Consider the following 15967-nt stretch of genomic DNA (forward strand, 5'->3'; position numbering starts at 1 on the left):
ACATCTTTGGACTGTGGGAGGAAACCGGAGCACCCGGAGGAAACCCACGCAGACACGGGGAGAATGTGCAAACTCCACACAGACAGTCACCCGAGGCTGGAACCGAACCTGGGACCCTGGTGCAGCAGTGCTAACCACTGAGCCACCGTACATAAAAATAAACTGTTTCCTAGCTATCATTAGTTCTGAGGAAGGGTCACTGGACCAGATACATTAACTCTGATTTCTCTCCACTGATGCTTGGAAAACCTACTCAGTTTTTCCGGCAATTTCGTTTTTCTTCCCAATTTCTGCAGTTTTTTTGAATGTTTAAAAAATTCGTCCACAGTATTCTAACTAAATTTTTGCCATCAGCCAACACCAGAAAAACATTTTCTGCAATAAAATAACCACATTGTTGTTCTGAAAGCTGATAGGTGTTATGTCTATACTTTGAGTTGAAGAGAGTTTGCCTTTAAGAACTCTCTGTGCTGTGTGTATACAACATTGTGCCTCTGTTTAGCTGTTAGCACATGCACGTTGAATCCACACAGTAATCAGTTCTTTGCTATAATGTCTGCTTCTTAACTTGTAATATATTTTGCTGTTTTAATAAACAAACTTAGAGAGTTAATCAAATCCTGATGATCAATTGATTACTATACCATTGTCATTAACATGACATGAGAACAGTAGAGACCGACATTGTGTTGAGGTCTACCATGCTTGAACAATCAGCAAGCAAGTTAGTCCAAAGATGAAACACATGGTTGGCAATAGCAACTCAGTGCATGAGACAGCCCTCAAAATCTTAGTCAAATTCCTATCAACAAATCAGTTTAACTCATTTGAGAAAAGGTGTGTAATCAAGGTGTGTGCTGGATCAACAACAAATAAAGACATCAAAGACATAATGTCCAAATGTCCTCAAAATTCCCTCATGCAAATTAGGACCCAGCAGATCTCTTAAAGAGTTAAACTGCATTTAGAGCAATGGTTTCTGAATTCAGCAGCATCTAATGCAGAAAAGCAAGCCATTATGCTTTGCGTAATAATTGGGAATAAAGCTCTCTCTAGCCTTAACACATCATGATGAACAGCCAGGGACATAATCACTCCCCACAACATGTGGACCACATTACAAGACCAATTTAGAGGCACATTAAAAATCCATGTTCATTGGCTTGCACTTATGTCATTTAGACAAAAGTCTATGGAATTCACAAACCATGTGTAAGTAAATACAAAGTAAAGTACTCAATCTGTGATTTCTCACAGCAACAGTTCAAGGTATAATTTCAGCTGATAGTATTATTGGACAAGTCTGATCCCAGACTGAAATCTGACTCATTAGATCAAATTTGTTCTTGTTTAATGTGGTGGCTGTTCACTGAAATACAAGCACACAGCATTGAGGGTTTGGTTTTACTAATTAAACAAAAGTTTATTGCACAAAAGAAATTAAGATAATACAGAGTAATCCAAGTTATTTACAAACAACACAACTTGAAAGATTTCAAAACAGAATCACACAGTAAAATATAATCCCAACACCATCATGTTACAGGGCTCAAACACCAGAGAGTGTTTGCTTCTCTATCTCACTTTACAGATTTAACTTATTTCTTGCTTTCAACTCCAGCTGTTCAGAACTTGGTAGCATCTACTTTGATTAGTCACATTTCAGAGCTTAGACTTCTCAGCTCTGAATGACTACTTCAGGGTTCTTACCAAACTCTTGTGGTCTGGAACTTTCAAACTACAGGAGGTTCCCAATTTATGTCTGACTGACTTGTGAACATTTCCTGACTTACAAGTGATTACTTTATATTGTCCTGTATTATGTTCCAACTTGCATAACAATTGACTCGTGAACAGACTGCAGAACGGAATCCATTCACAACCTGGGGACAGCCTGTAAAACCTCTCCCTGAGGTAACCTACTTCCTAACTTCTATGAGCTAACTCCTTTCTCTAAGAGAAATTAGTCCATATGTCCAATTTTTACCAGGACTTCTGCAAAATAAAACCAAAAATGTTTAAAGCCATGGGCTTTTCTCCAATGGAAAAAAAGCCTGACCTTTCCAACTGAAAGCAAGCTAATTCTTCTCAATGTTTAATCAGTACACTCATAAAACTCTCCCACTGCAAACAAATTGCCATTAACTACCAGTAAGCTCTCTCTTTCATACCAGTCAAACAAAACAATCATGCCTCCAAAAATACTCACAAGTTAATCATTTAAAGCCCCTCATATACTCAGACCAAAACCCACATGCCACTAGACCTGTTACACATTCCAGAGTGTGCCACATAATGCTACTACACTGTGCCCTGAATATGGAGTATGCAGAGGGTGGACATAATAGAGTCTGAGGAACAGAGAGAGCAACAGTTTTCTGAAGAGGAGGAACAGGTGGAACATCACTTTCAGGATGATAGCATAGGGTGAAATTAAGACGTAACTTCCAATTGATGAGAGCTAGGTGAAGTGATCATTAATTGACAGCAAATTTGTGGTTTTGTGTCAGGTAAGCTGATCCCTGTTTGTTTTCAGAAGCAAATGCAGCTTTTCTTTATTGTCTTTTTCTTCCCATTTCCTGTTGTTCAATAAAAACTAAATGTCCTCAACCATTTGAGGTTTCTCTGACATGATGCTCCCACACTGATCAAAGGGGAAGAGGTTATGTCATGTTGGGTGCACTCCCTTCGACAGAGTTCTAGGTACCCGGAAGAGCAGCCTGTGTAAGGTGGTTGCAGTTACAATGATGGTTGATCAGGTAAGTGATGATGGAACATGGCATAACAATTACAAACAAAAACAGATGCTGCTGGAAAAGCTCTGCAGGTCCAGCAGCATCTGTGAAGAGAAATCAGAGTAAACGTTTCAGGTCTAGTGACCCTTCCTCAGAATTGATGGTCATTAGGAAATTGTCAGTTTATATGCAGAAGGTGGGGTGGATGGAGGGGTTAAGGAATAAATGATAGGTGGGCATAGAACCCAAATACAGAAAAGAACAAAGGATTGTCTAATGATCTGGCTGGGAGAGTGAATAGCTGTTAATGGAGACTATTAGTGTCTAACAATAGTTAGTGCGTAATGACAGACTGTGTGATAACAAGGCCTGATTTGTGGGGTTGGGGTAAGGACATGACAGAGTTCAGGCCCTCAAATTATTGAACTCGATATTGAGTGAAGAGGGCTGCTGGGTCCCCAAGTGGAAAATGCGATGCTGTTCTTCCAGCTTGCACTGAGCTTCGTTGGAGCACTGCAGTAAGCCTGAGACAGAGATGTTGGCCAATGCAGAGAGAGAAACACTCCATGAAACTCCCCAAAGTTGACATGTAGCCTGAAATAATTCAACAGAGGCTGTTATCCCATCACCAATTCACCCTTTATTTCCACGTGGAGAGCCCTGGGAACTGATCCAGCTCCCTCAGAGCCAGCTCTCTGAGTGAACCGAATCTCTGACACTCCTGTTTTTATCTGTCAGCCAGGGCTCCCTGATTGGACCAGGTTCACAACCCCACTTTGTGAGGTCCACCTAGCTGACTTCATTACAATCATTATAGAGTCAATTCTGGAGGATAAGCAGCCCAAGTCTTTGTTAGTCATTCTGTTTCCCCCAGATCCCTCTGTTCCTCAAGCCTGTTTAGACTCTTATTTTCCAAGGAATCTGTGACCTCCTTGTTTTTTTCTATCAAATGTACCTATGACATTGATCTGTAGTTAATTTGCCAACTACTCTCCCCTTCTGCAAATTTATTATCTTTCTGTATTTGCCATAGTCCTCCTCAGTATTAACTACACCCCCTTGTGTGGAGTCATCAACAAGGTTTTTTAAAATTTGCACTAGACAGTGAGCAGCCTCCTCGAAGAGATCACCAGGGAGTGTTTAAATAAAAGACAAAGTTTATTCACAAGTTTTATTTTTCACTTGCTCATGACAAACTGTTCTTATACAAGCTGTCAGGATCATTTCCCCATTAATCTGCAGTAAAATGTTCACAGCCAATGACGATACTGAACCAAAGATTGCAATGGGTTGGAATTTTATCCTTCTCCATATTCCTCTGACTACAATGAAAAACTGCGACGTTATTCTGTTCTGTTTGTGAATTTACAGGGAGAAACAGGAGTAGGAGTGAAAATGTTTCATAATTACAACAAATACCTGAAAGCTGCGAAAATGCCATTTGCAAACCAAGTTTGAGAAAATAATGCATTCTTGAGACCCAAATGATTTCAACTCTGAGTAAAATCATTTTTTAACATTACTACTGATTCTGGCATTTATACAATGTCTGGCCCCTATTTCTCACTGGGATCTGAGTATACTGTCACTGTTGTACCAATGTGTTTCTTAAGCAATGTTGCACACTTTCAAGCAGCTTTTATAAGGGCAGATGATGGTTGAGTGGTAATATCATTAGGCTCTTATTCAGAATGCTTATCCTGAACTCCAGGAACCTGGGTTCAAATCCTTCCATGGTAGTGTTTCAATCCAATGAAAATCTGGAATTGATATAGAGCCTTGATGTTGTGCTGGCCTTTTATCCTACTCGAAAATTAAATTAACCGACATACCCTTCACTTTATTATCATCCATGTGCCTATCCAAGAGTCGCTTAAATGTCCCTCATGTCTCTGACTCTACTACCATTGCTGGCAGTGCATTCCACGCACCCACCACTCTCTCACGTCTTCCCTAAACTTGTGACATCTCACCTTGGAATTGTGCCCCTTTGTGATAGCTACTTCTGCCCTGGGAAAAAGTTTCTGACTATTCACTCTATCTGTGCCTCTCATCATCTTATACACCCCTATCAAATCACCTCTCATCCTTCTTCACCCCAATGAGAAAAGCCCTAGCTCCCTCAATCTTTCCTCATAAGACATGCCCTCCATTCCAGGCAGCATCCTGGTAAATCTCCTCCGCACCCTCGCTAAAGCTTCCACATCCTTCCTACAATATTCCCAAGTATTGGAAGACACTAATGATAACGATTGTCAGGAAGGGCCATTCTGATTTACTAATGCCCTTCAGGGAAGGAAACTGCTGTCCTTTCTGGGTCTGGTCTACATGTGACTCCAGATCCACAGCAATGGGCTTGACTCTTCACCACCCTCTGGGCAATTAGGAATGAGCAACAAATGCAGGTCTAGCCAGCAACACCCTCATCCCGTCAATGAATCTTAAAAAAAAAACCTTGGTTGTTCTTGCACATCACTACACACATTGAAAGAACTATAGGTGAAGGAGAAAAATGTTATCTGTCAGTCTACTCAGCGAGAAAGGCTAGAGATGTCCAGTGATGGGGAAAAGTGCATTTACATCAGATCAAGTATATGATGCAAAACATGGAAACAGGCCATTCGGCCCCACCGGTCTATATTGATGTGCATGCTCCACGTGAGCCTCCTCCCATCAATCCTGATCAAAACCTATTATCATTGGCTCTTTCCTTCTGCTGGACTAGCCTCCACTTAAATGCACTAATTCAACTTGCTTCGGATGTTGCCAGGGTTGGAGGGTTTGAGCTATAGGGAGAGACTGAATAGGCTGGGGCTATTTTCCCTTGTGCATTGGAGGCAGAGGGTGACCTTATACAGGTTTACAAAATCATGAGGGTCATAGATAGGATAAATAGACAAGATCTTTTCCCTGGAGTGGGAGAGTTCAGAACTAAAGGGCATAGGTTGTGGGTGAGAGAGGAAAATTTTAAATGGAACTTAAGGGGCAACATTCTCACACAGAGGGTGGTGCATGTATGGAATGAGCTGCCAGAGGAAGTGGTGGAAGCTGGTACAATTACAACATTTAAAACGCATCTGGATTGGTATATGAATAGGAAGGGTTTGGAGAGATATGGGCCGGGTGCTGGCAAGTGGGACTAGATTGGTTTAGGATATCTAGTTGGTATGGATGAGTTGGACTGAAGGGTCTGTTTCTGTGCTGTACATCTCTATGATTCTATAACTAATCTCTGGAGGAGGGAGTTCCACATTCTCACTACTCGCTGGACAAACCGGTTTCTTCTGAATTCCTATTAGATTTTTTGGAGACAATCTTACATTGACAGCCTCAAGTTCTGCTCTTCCCTACAAGATCAGAAATAGGAGCAGGAGTAGGCCATTTGGCCCCTCCAACCTGCAACACCATCAAGACTGATCTACCCAGCCACAACTGCCCTATCCTGTCACATCAGCAGAGCAGCCAACTCCCCAGTATTTCAAAATCTATCTGCCTCCTCCAGCCTCCACAAATCTCTGAGACAGAGGATTCCAAACATTCCATATCCTTTGGGGGAAGAAATTCCTTTGCATCTCAGTTCTGGAGAATGGTCTATTTATTCCGTAACATGTGCTCTAGTTTGCCTGTAGTGGGAACACCTTCTTACAGGAAAATCCTCCCTTTGCCCATTTGATTAAAACTTCTCATACAGGCCATTATTGGATCATTCCTCCATCGTCTGTTTGCAAGAGGAATGAGAGCCGGTATGACAGTCCTGTCCCGATATCATACCCATGTATTTCTGGTATCAGCACTGTCTTCGCTTCCTCGGTATCTTTCTATCATCGACAACATCAAGATTTCCTTCCTTTGCCTGCTTTTTGTTTCAAATTAACATTCAGCGCTTAATTGCATCATAATTCTGGCACAGAGCTACAATAATCTCTTCTCAAAAAGTAGAATATTCCTCCTGGAAAGTACTAAGGTAAGGAATTTGTTGAGATACTATTTAAAAGGTCCTCAGCTGTTTTTATAATATGCATGCTCCTTAAATAAAGTCTGTCCTCTGCCGAGATAAAGAGTTTGTATAAAAAATGCATCTTGTATGCGTTAGTATTTGTCAATGTTTTGAATTATGTCTGTTCTCTCATCTTTTCACTGATTTGTATCCTTTCAACTCAAAATATTAAAAGCTGGGTGTTCATTTACAAGGGCTCGGTCACCATAGCAACAAGATGTGCTCTGTCAATTCGCATCTGTATAGACAGAATAATGTCACAATATCATTTCACAATTTGACAGAAAAACAGGAGGAGGAGGCTCCACAAATATCCCAATCCTCAATGATGGGAGAGCCCAGCACACCATTGCAAAAGACAAGGCTGAAATATTTGCAGCATTTGTTAGCCAGAAGTGTTGAGTGAACGTTCCATCTCAGCCTCCTCCAGAGATTCCCAGAAGCACAGCTGCCAAACTTCAGTCAATTTGATTCACTCCACATTGAGTTAAGAAACTGCCAAAAGCAATGAATAATGCAAAAGGTTATTGGCATCAGTAACAGTCCAGTAATAGCAGTGAACAATCCAGAACTGGCCATACCCCTTGCCAAGCTGTGCAGCTGGAGAGCTGGCACCCAGACAGCAATGTAGAAACCCACACAGGCATGTCAAGATCCTCAAAACATCAGGACAATTCCAATTACCACCCAATGGTTTCGTAATCATCAGCCAAGTGATGGAAGGGCTCATCATTCAGCACCTGTTCAGCAATAACCTGCACAGTGATGCCCAGTTTGGGTTCCACCTGGACCACTCAGCTCCTGACCTCACTACAATCTTGGTTCAAACATGGACATAACAGCTTAGGTAAACAAGGCAGCATTCAATTGAGTGCATTGTCAAGAGCCGACACTAAACCGGAAGGCAGTGGGAGTCAAGGATGGAACTGTCCATTTGTTTCGAGTGATTCCTAGCACAGAGGAAGATGATTCAGTTGCTGGAGGTCACAGAATCTCTACAGTGTGGAAGCAGTTCATTTGATCCATTGAGTTCACACCGATGCTCTGAAGAGCTTGCCAACTCTCTATGCTATAATCCTGCATCTCCCATGGCTAACTCACCTAGCCTGCACATCCCTGGACACTCTGGGCAATTTAGGTGAAAGTGAGGATGGCAGATGCTGGAGATCAGAGTCGAGAGTGTAGTGCTGGAAAAGCACAGCAGGTCAGGCAGCATCCGAGGAGCAGGAGAATCGATGTTTTGGGCAAAAGCCCTTCATTATGGGCAATATAGCATGGCCAATTCACCTAACCTGCATATCTTCAGACTGTGGGAGGAAACCGGAGCATACCCACACAGACACAGGGAGAACAAGCAAGCTTCACACAGACAGTCGCCCAAAGGTAGAACTGATCCTTGGTCCTTGACTCCATGGGGCAGCAGTGCTAACCACTGAGGTGGCTTCATTCATCTCAATCCCAGAAAATCATTGCAGGAATTCCTCAGAATGGTGCATGAGCCCAGCTTCTTCAGCAACAACCTTCCCTCCATCATAAGGTCAAAGGTGAAGGTGTTCTCTGATGACTATACAATGTTCATTACTATTCATGAGTCCTCAGCTAGTGAAGCAGCATGTGTCTGTTTGTAGCTAGACTTAGGTTACATCCAGGTTTGGACCGGGAAGTAGCAAATAATGTTCATATCATTCAAGTGCCTGATAATTACCATCTTGAGCAAGAGAGAATTTAATCATCTCTCCTTGACATTCCATTGGCAGTTCCATCACTGAATGCCCTACTATCAACATTCTGTGGGTCATAATTGACCAGAAAGTAAACTGGATTAGCCATAAGTAAAGGTAAAATAGATCATAGGATTGCACTTTCATTTGCTAGGGAATTGACTGGTGGTGGTTTAAGCTCAGAGTCCCCTAGGGGTGACTCATCTAGGGGGGAGGAGAGAGGTTGAGAAGAAGAGTCCTTCAAGGTAACCTCAGCTGGTGCCATCATTCTGTATGGAAAACCAGCCATCCGGCCAACTGAACTAACCCAATCTATCTGAGTTACCCTTCGAAGCCAGAGGGTCACTGAAGATGTTACCTACTATGGTGACAGAATGTCTGAAAACAAACCTTCCAGCTCAGTGAGCAAACCTAGACCCAGAACCTCAATCTGAGCTACAAATCTTCTCAAAACTCGCTCTGTTAACTCTGTTTCTTGCTCCGCAGATTATTCCAGACCTGCTGAGTTTTTCCAGCATTCCAGACCACTCCCCACTTGCCTGAATGAATGTAGCTCTAACATCACTCAGAAGGTCTGATACCATCTAGGACAAAGCTACCTGTTTGATTGGCACCCAAACCATCACCTTCAACATCTACACCCGCACCCCCCCATTAATACACAGTCACAGCAGTGTGTACCATCTACTTGTGCACTATAGCAACTCACCAAGGCACTTCCAACAGCACCTTCCAAACATGGGACCACCACCAGCTACAAACTCGCCTCTGACTCCTGACTTGGAAATATATCACCAGCCCTTCGCTGTTGCTGAGTCAAAGTCCTGGATTTCCCTTTCTGTCAGCACTGGACAGTACCAGTTTAAGAAGGCACTCACTGTCACCTTCTTAAGGGCAAATCTGGCAAATAAATTTTTAAAAACCTACAAATAGTGTTACAAAGCCTATTATAACTAAATTATTTCACTATAATGCAAGAGCTAACAGTGGAATTATCTTTAAAAGGTGAGTTACCTTTTTTAAAACTTTTATTGAAAGCACTGTATTTCTCAAATTTTAAGCATTTTACTTGACAAAAGACAACAACTTATTTTATATGTTTTCAGTGGAAGTGTATTATGTACATTACTGATATGACTACAATGAAATTGCAACAAGCAGAATTTCAATATAGCTAAGGAGGCAATTTTATAACCTCATTTTCCAACAAATTCACTCTATTTTTTAAAAAAACACCACTGCACAGCAGTTAAAACTGTCTTTATTTTTTAATTTGTTCACACCTTACATTAGTACAGTGGTAACTTGGACAGTAACAGATTTTGAAAAAAGTTGTGACTTAGCTCTGGAATATCTCAAGAATCTTTACCTGCTCAATGTGCAGTCTTCAGTTAGATCTGCTGTGTTAATCAACGCAGTCAAATGTATTTTCCATTTTCAAGCTTCGTTGTGAAATCCTGGAGCATCTCTTCCGACATTGTATCTCCTGCTGGGGAAACAGGAATGTGGACTGCTGGATATTCAGGATCACCAGGCAATAATCTTCCATTCCTTCCATTGATAGATTTTGGCCACTTTCCTGAACTATGGCTGAAAGATGCTGCTGGTCGTCCAGGTGGTTTTGGAGGCCTCAGGTTGTGTGGGTAAATGTCTTGATATTCTCAAAGCACTGTGGCACAGGAACATGGCAGCCTCTCAGTGCCATCCACGATGGCACAAGATTATAGCAGGGACTCACTTCTTGTTTCACATTCCAATGCACATTTTGCACATTTCAATGTTAAAAACTAAAAGCAAGAAATGGTAAAGCAGTCAGATTTCATCCACATTACAGGTATCTCTTGATGTGTACTCATTCTTTTGATTTGATTTGATTTATTTTTGTCTCATGTACCGAGATACAGTGAAAAGTATTGTATTGCGTGCTAACCAGACAAATCATACCTTACATAAGTACATCAGAGTAATTGAACAGACAATCAGGACATGGGTGAGACTATTTGCAGCCTTGATTTCACATTGTCATTTGACCTAATTCCAGTCCGAGAGTGTGGTGCTGGAAAAGCACAGCAGGTCAGGCAGCAACCGAGGAGCTGGAGAATCTACATTTCAAGCATTAGCTCTTCGTCAGGGCTTTCCTGATGAAGGGCTTATGCTCAAAACGACGATTCTCCTGCTCCTCGGATGCTGCCTGACCTGCTATGCTTTTCCAGCTCCACACTCTTCGACTCTAATCTGCAGTCCTCACTTTCTCCTAATTCCAGTCCAGTCAGTCAACAAAGCCAGGTGATAAGCATGCACATGTTCGGCTAACATTAGTGATACTCAGCTGCTTCTTTGACTGATCAGAGCCAGCTTTCAATCGTTCTCCTGTTCTGTCAGCAGGAATGGCTGAGAACTTTGCCACAACAGAAGTTTAAGGTTATCCACATTTGATTTGTTACAACTTCATTATATTTTCATCTACCCAATCTCTTGAGAATTTAGATATGTAACCTTTGTTTTATATCTGTTTTTTTTTTCAAAGAATTAATCAAACCATGAGAAATATAATAATTTTTAATGCTTATGTCATTACTAATTTTTCTGTAACAAAAGCAGAAATTGCTGGAAAAGCTCAGCAGGTCTGGCAGCATCTGTGGAGAGAAAGCAGACCCAACATTTTGGGTCCAGTGATCCTTCCTCAGAACCTTTGTTTTTCCTGAGCTAGAGCCCAAAGAGAGAAGAACAGTTGGACAGACAAAGGAGTGAATAATGATCACCTTGGGAGAGTGAAGGACAATTAATTACTAATGGGACAATTAATGGCTAACAATGAACTGTGTGAAATAGCAGACCATGGAATAATAACATGTGGCGTGTCATGGTTTAGACAAGTATATAGCCCCAGTGGCCTAATGGATAAGGCACTGGCCTCCTAAGCCAGGGATTGTGGGTTCAAGTCCCATCTGGGGTAGAATTGCTTTTGCCCTGAAATACTCTCTGTATTTATCACAGGATTTTTTTTTTGTCATTATACAATCTTGGCAAATCCTGTTCAGCAATCCAGATTCTGAGCAAGGGTCAATTGACCCGAAACATCAACCCTGATTTCTCTCCACAGATGCTGCCAAACCTGCTGAACTTTTCCAGCTATTTCTCCTTTCGTTTCCAATTTCCAGCATCTGCAGTACTTTTCGTTTCTAATTTTTCTGTAATTGCATTTTAGATAAATAATTTAAGATTAAATGATTTATTTTCATGAACGTAACATATTACAATATTTAGGTATAGACAAACTGAGGTTGTTTCTTCTATCAGAATATCAATCAATAGTGTGATAATGTTAATGACAATTGACTATTAACTGCCAAGCTTTGTTTAGTTTACAATCCTGACAGATTGAATCTGATTGGTCAGGGCCTAAGAAATAAACCAATGAATGACTGAATCTTATTTTGTTGAGTTAAAACAGGTGTAGTGTCTGTGCATGTACTTTCTATCTCAAATCGAAAAGAATGGTGCTGGAAAAGCACAGCACATCAGACAGCATCCAAGGAGCAAGAGAAACAATGTTTCAGGCAAAAGCCCAGCATCTGCAATCCTCACGTTCTCCACATACTTTCTGTCTGTAAAGAACAGGGCTTATGCATTAATTTCTGTAGCTTCCAGTATATGCAAGTGCACCACGCCCCAAGGCTAACTCATCAATCCTAATTTGGTTATTGGTACAATTTTTTGCACACTCAGGATTATCCAGTAAATGTTGTCCATTTGCAGCATCGCATCCAATGTTGGACACAGTGTGCTGAATGTTTTTAAGCATTAGCTGGTTGGGTATGTATGGTCAGTGCCTTGCTCATTGTGAGCAAACATGTTGAAATAAAAACAGAAAATGCTGGAGAAACTCAGCAAGTCAGCCAGTGTTTGGGGAGAGAGAAGCAGCGCTAATGTTTCAAGTCTGGTATGACTCTTCTTCAGAACTGTTAAGTTTTTTTTTGCATTCACATGTTCCATGCACCCTCTAGATAATATAATTGGGACTATAAGCACTGGGGAAGGTCAGAAATAGTTGTTACCAGCATTGAAAAGCTATTAGTAAGCACTGACAACCCTCCCATGCTGGTCTCTCCAGCAGAGTGCTGTTTGAGGAATTTAAAACACAGCTGAGTCCTTACAGACTCTCCAATATCCTGCTTAGTCTAATGTAATTTCAGAAATAGCATTACAAAAGTGATTTCAGGGATAGCTGTTCCCCATTTTGAACTGGAAGCATGTTCTTGTAAACCTGCAGAAAGCCACTGTACAGGAAACGAATTTGTTGTGATAAGAATTATTCTTTTTTGCTTTTTAAGTACATTTCTGACACCTGTAGATGAAGCAAAAAATTCAATGAGAAAGGAGAAAGGCAAGACACAAAATAATGGAGCATCTACCCAGAAATACTAATAGTGTGATACTTATTGGGTTAACATGCCTGCTGTAGGAAGGAGAAAGTGAGGACTGCAAATGCTGGTGTTCAGAGTTAAACATTGTGGCACTGGAAAAGCACAGCAGGTCAGGCAGCATCTTAGGAGGAGGAGAGTCGACATTTTGGGCATAACCTCTTCAGATTGAAAAGGCTGGGGCTGTTTTTCTGGGAGCATCAAAGGCTAAGGTGACCTTACAGAGGTTTATAAAATCATGAGGGGCATGGATAGGGTCAATAGTCAAGGTCTTTTCCCCAAGGTAGGGGAGTCCAAAACTAGAGGGCATAAGGTTAGGGTGAGAGGGGAAAGGTTTAAAGGAGTCCTAAGGGGCAACTTTTTCACGCAGAGGATGGTACATGTATGGATTGAGCTGCCGGAGGATGAGGTGGAGGGTGGTACAGTAGCAACATTTAAGAGGTATTAGGATGGGTATATGGATAGGAAGAGTTTAGAGGGACATGGGCCAAATGGGACTAGATTAATTTAAGATATCTGGTCGGCATGGATGAGTTGGACTGACAGGTCTGTTTCTGTGCTGTACCTCTCTATGACTCGATAATTCTTTTTTATAATGTTAGCATTGGTCAGCTTTTAGTTACCGGCAACATCTCATAGTGGAGCAGTCTTCTTTAAGAAATGTTGAAGGTAAATTTGGACAAGTATAATTTTAATTCATATGTGAAAAGTGCCCAATCCCTGTGAGCCAGGTCGACTCTTTTGGCATTGACATTTGTGAGTTGTGTCTGTGTGGGCAGTGCTCTCACCTCTGAGTCAAAAACTGTGGGTATAAGACTTCAGTGAGAAATTTCAGCTGACATTCAGAGGACCACACTTCGAGATGCAATTTTCAGAAGAAACATTAACTGAGGCACCATCTGCTTTCTCGAGTAGATGTAAAATCTCCCATCCCATTATTGCATAGACAATCTGCCAGAGTGGTGGGGCTGGGGCTGTTGGTGGTGAGAGTTCCAGTGCAGTGTGCTTTGGGAATGTTGGTGGTGGGTGTTCTGTTGTGGGACGCATTGTGTCCTGGCCAATATTTATCTTTTAATCAACATGATCAAAAACAAGCAGATTATATCATCATGGTCACATTGCTAGGTAAAAACAATGACTGCAGATGTTGGAAACCAGATTCTGGATCAGAGTGGTTCTGGAAAATCACAGCAGTTCAGGCAGCATCCAAGGAGCAGGAAAATCAACGTTTCGGGCAAAAGCCCTTCATCAGGAATAGAGCACATTGCTGTTTGTGGGAGCTAACTGTGTATAAATTAACTGTTGCATTTATTACATTGCAACAATTACCAATACTTCATTGAATCCAAAGAACGTTGGGGTTGTAAAAGGTGCTATATAATTGTAAGCTTTACTTTTATTTTAAAAATTGCACTGAGCATGTCCAAATGTGGTCAAAGTCCATTGTGATGCTTCTTGAGATTGATCTCATCTATAAAGTCAGTGGAAAGAAAAATGTGCGCAACTCTGACAAATTATTGCTCATTTTACACAATCATCCAAAATCATGCTCTCCCTTGTTGTTTATGCACTGATTCCCCAAAGTGGCCTTTTCTCTCGCCCTCTCCCAGAACTTGCCCATCCTTCACCAGCAGTTAGCAGCTGTCATCGCTATTACCAAGTTGGCCTGTTAAAATGTGCACCAACAGAATATTTGACTTTGGGTCCTTTCAATAGGTGAGCACTCTAAAATATTTTTCTCTAACATTGCATCCATTGTTGCAAACTTGGTTAAGCCAACCACATGGAGCCAGATTAATGGTGTCTCTTTTGTTGTGGGTCTTATGTCCACATCTGAGAGTTTAACTCCAAGACAAACTAGCCTGGAGGAAAGCAAGGATGTGCTTGAGTTTTTTTTTTATTGCGTATTAAGATTAAATACTGCAAGACATGGTAGTCGGAAATATAGATCCCCTAGTTTTAGTGTTAGGTAATTGAAAGACAATTCACTTCGTCATTTCTCTCAACTCCACCCACACTTTGCTATTTAAGCCCTGTGAGGAGCATCTCCATTACATCATTGCAAGGTTGCTTCAGAGTCCTAAAACCTTTACACAACAGTACTGGGTTATGGTAACCACAGGAAAGCAGTATTGATATTCCTACAAGCTATGTATCAAAGGTTGCCATTGTTGCCGCTGCCAGACCAATTCAACCAGCTTGTTGCTGCCTCATTATTTACAGTTATCGTGTCTTTCTTGACAAACCTGGGGTAAGTGATGACTTTTTGGCTAAGCAAATGGAATTTCATGAGAGAGATAATAAGATGTAAAAGTCTTAGACAGAGCACAGAAGAGATTTACAAGGGCAGTTCCAGGAAGGAGAAACTTCAATTACGATGACAAATTGAAGGAGTTTGGAGTATTCTCCTCAGAGAGAAAAAAGAGATTTGTTGAGATTTTCAAAATCAACAGCGGGCTGGATAGAGTAGACAGGGAGAAGTTGTTACAGCTTCGAAAAGAAAGGAGAACAAGAGGGCATAGATTTAAAGTGATGTGCAAATGAAACAAGCACATATATTTAGGGTCTTGAATGCCCTGTCTGAAAATGTAGTGGAGGCAGGTTCAATTGGAGTATTCAAGAGGGGCATTGAACGATTCATTGAATAGAAGTGGTTTGAAAAGGATATGGAGTAAAAGTAGGAATTTGGCACTAGGTAATAGAACCAGTACAGGCATGATAAGCTTAAAACCCTCCATACGACCACACGTCATAAGAGGAGTAGGTCATTCAGCCCATTAAGTCTGCTTCACCAGTCTATGTCATCATAAATGTTCTGATAATCCTCAACAACACATTTCTGCCTTTTCCCCAAAAGCCTCGATTCCCTTAATTAAAATTGTGTCAGTCTCATCCTTGAATATACTGAACAAACCAGCTTCAACACCCTCTGTGGTAAAGAAGTCTTCTGGGTCGTGATAACTCTGTAATAAGAGACAGCGTACACAAAATTAATTGATAATCCACATTATCTCTATCCTTTTCAAAAGATTCATAAGCACCGAGGAGGCCGTTCATTGTGCCCATGTCAACTCTCAAACTGAATCCCTA

At 41.3% G+C, this 15967-nt stretch overlaps 1 non-coding gene across 1 annotated transcript; it reads left to right on the plus strand.

The window, feature by feature from the left end:
- The first annotated feature begins 11336 nt into the window (after positions 1-11336).
- On the plus strand, positions 11337-11409 carry trnar-ccu. The gene has a single exon. It is a non-coding gene; the product is annotated as a tRNA-Arg (tRNA).
- Positions 11410-15967: the final 4558 nt, after the last annotated feature.

The sequence above is a fragment of the Chiloscyllium plagiosum genome, chromosome 27 (genome assembly GCF_004010195.1).
Source record: "Chiloscyllium plagiosum isolate BGI_BamShark_2017 chromosome 27, ASM401019v2, whole genome shotgun sequence".
In the NCBI taxonomy this organism is placed as follows: domain Eukaryota; kingdom Metazoa; phylum Chordata; class Chondrichthyes; order Orectolobiformes; family Hemiscylliidae; genus Chiloscyllium; species Chiloscyllium plagiosum.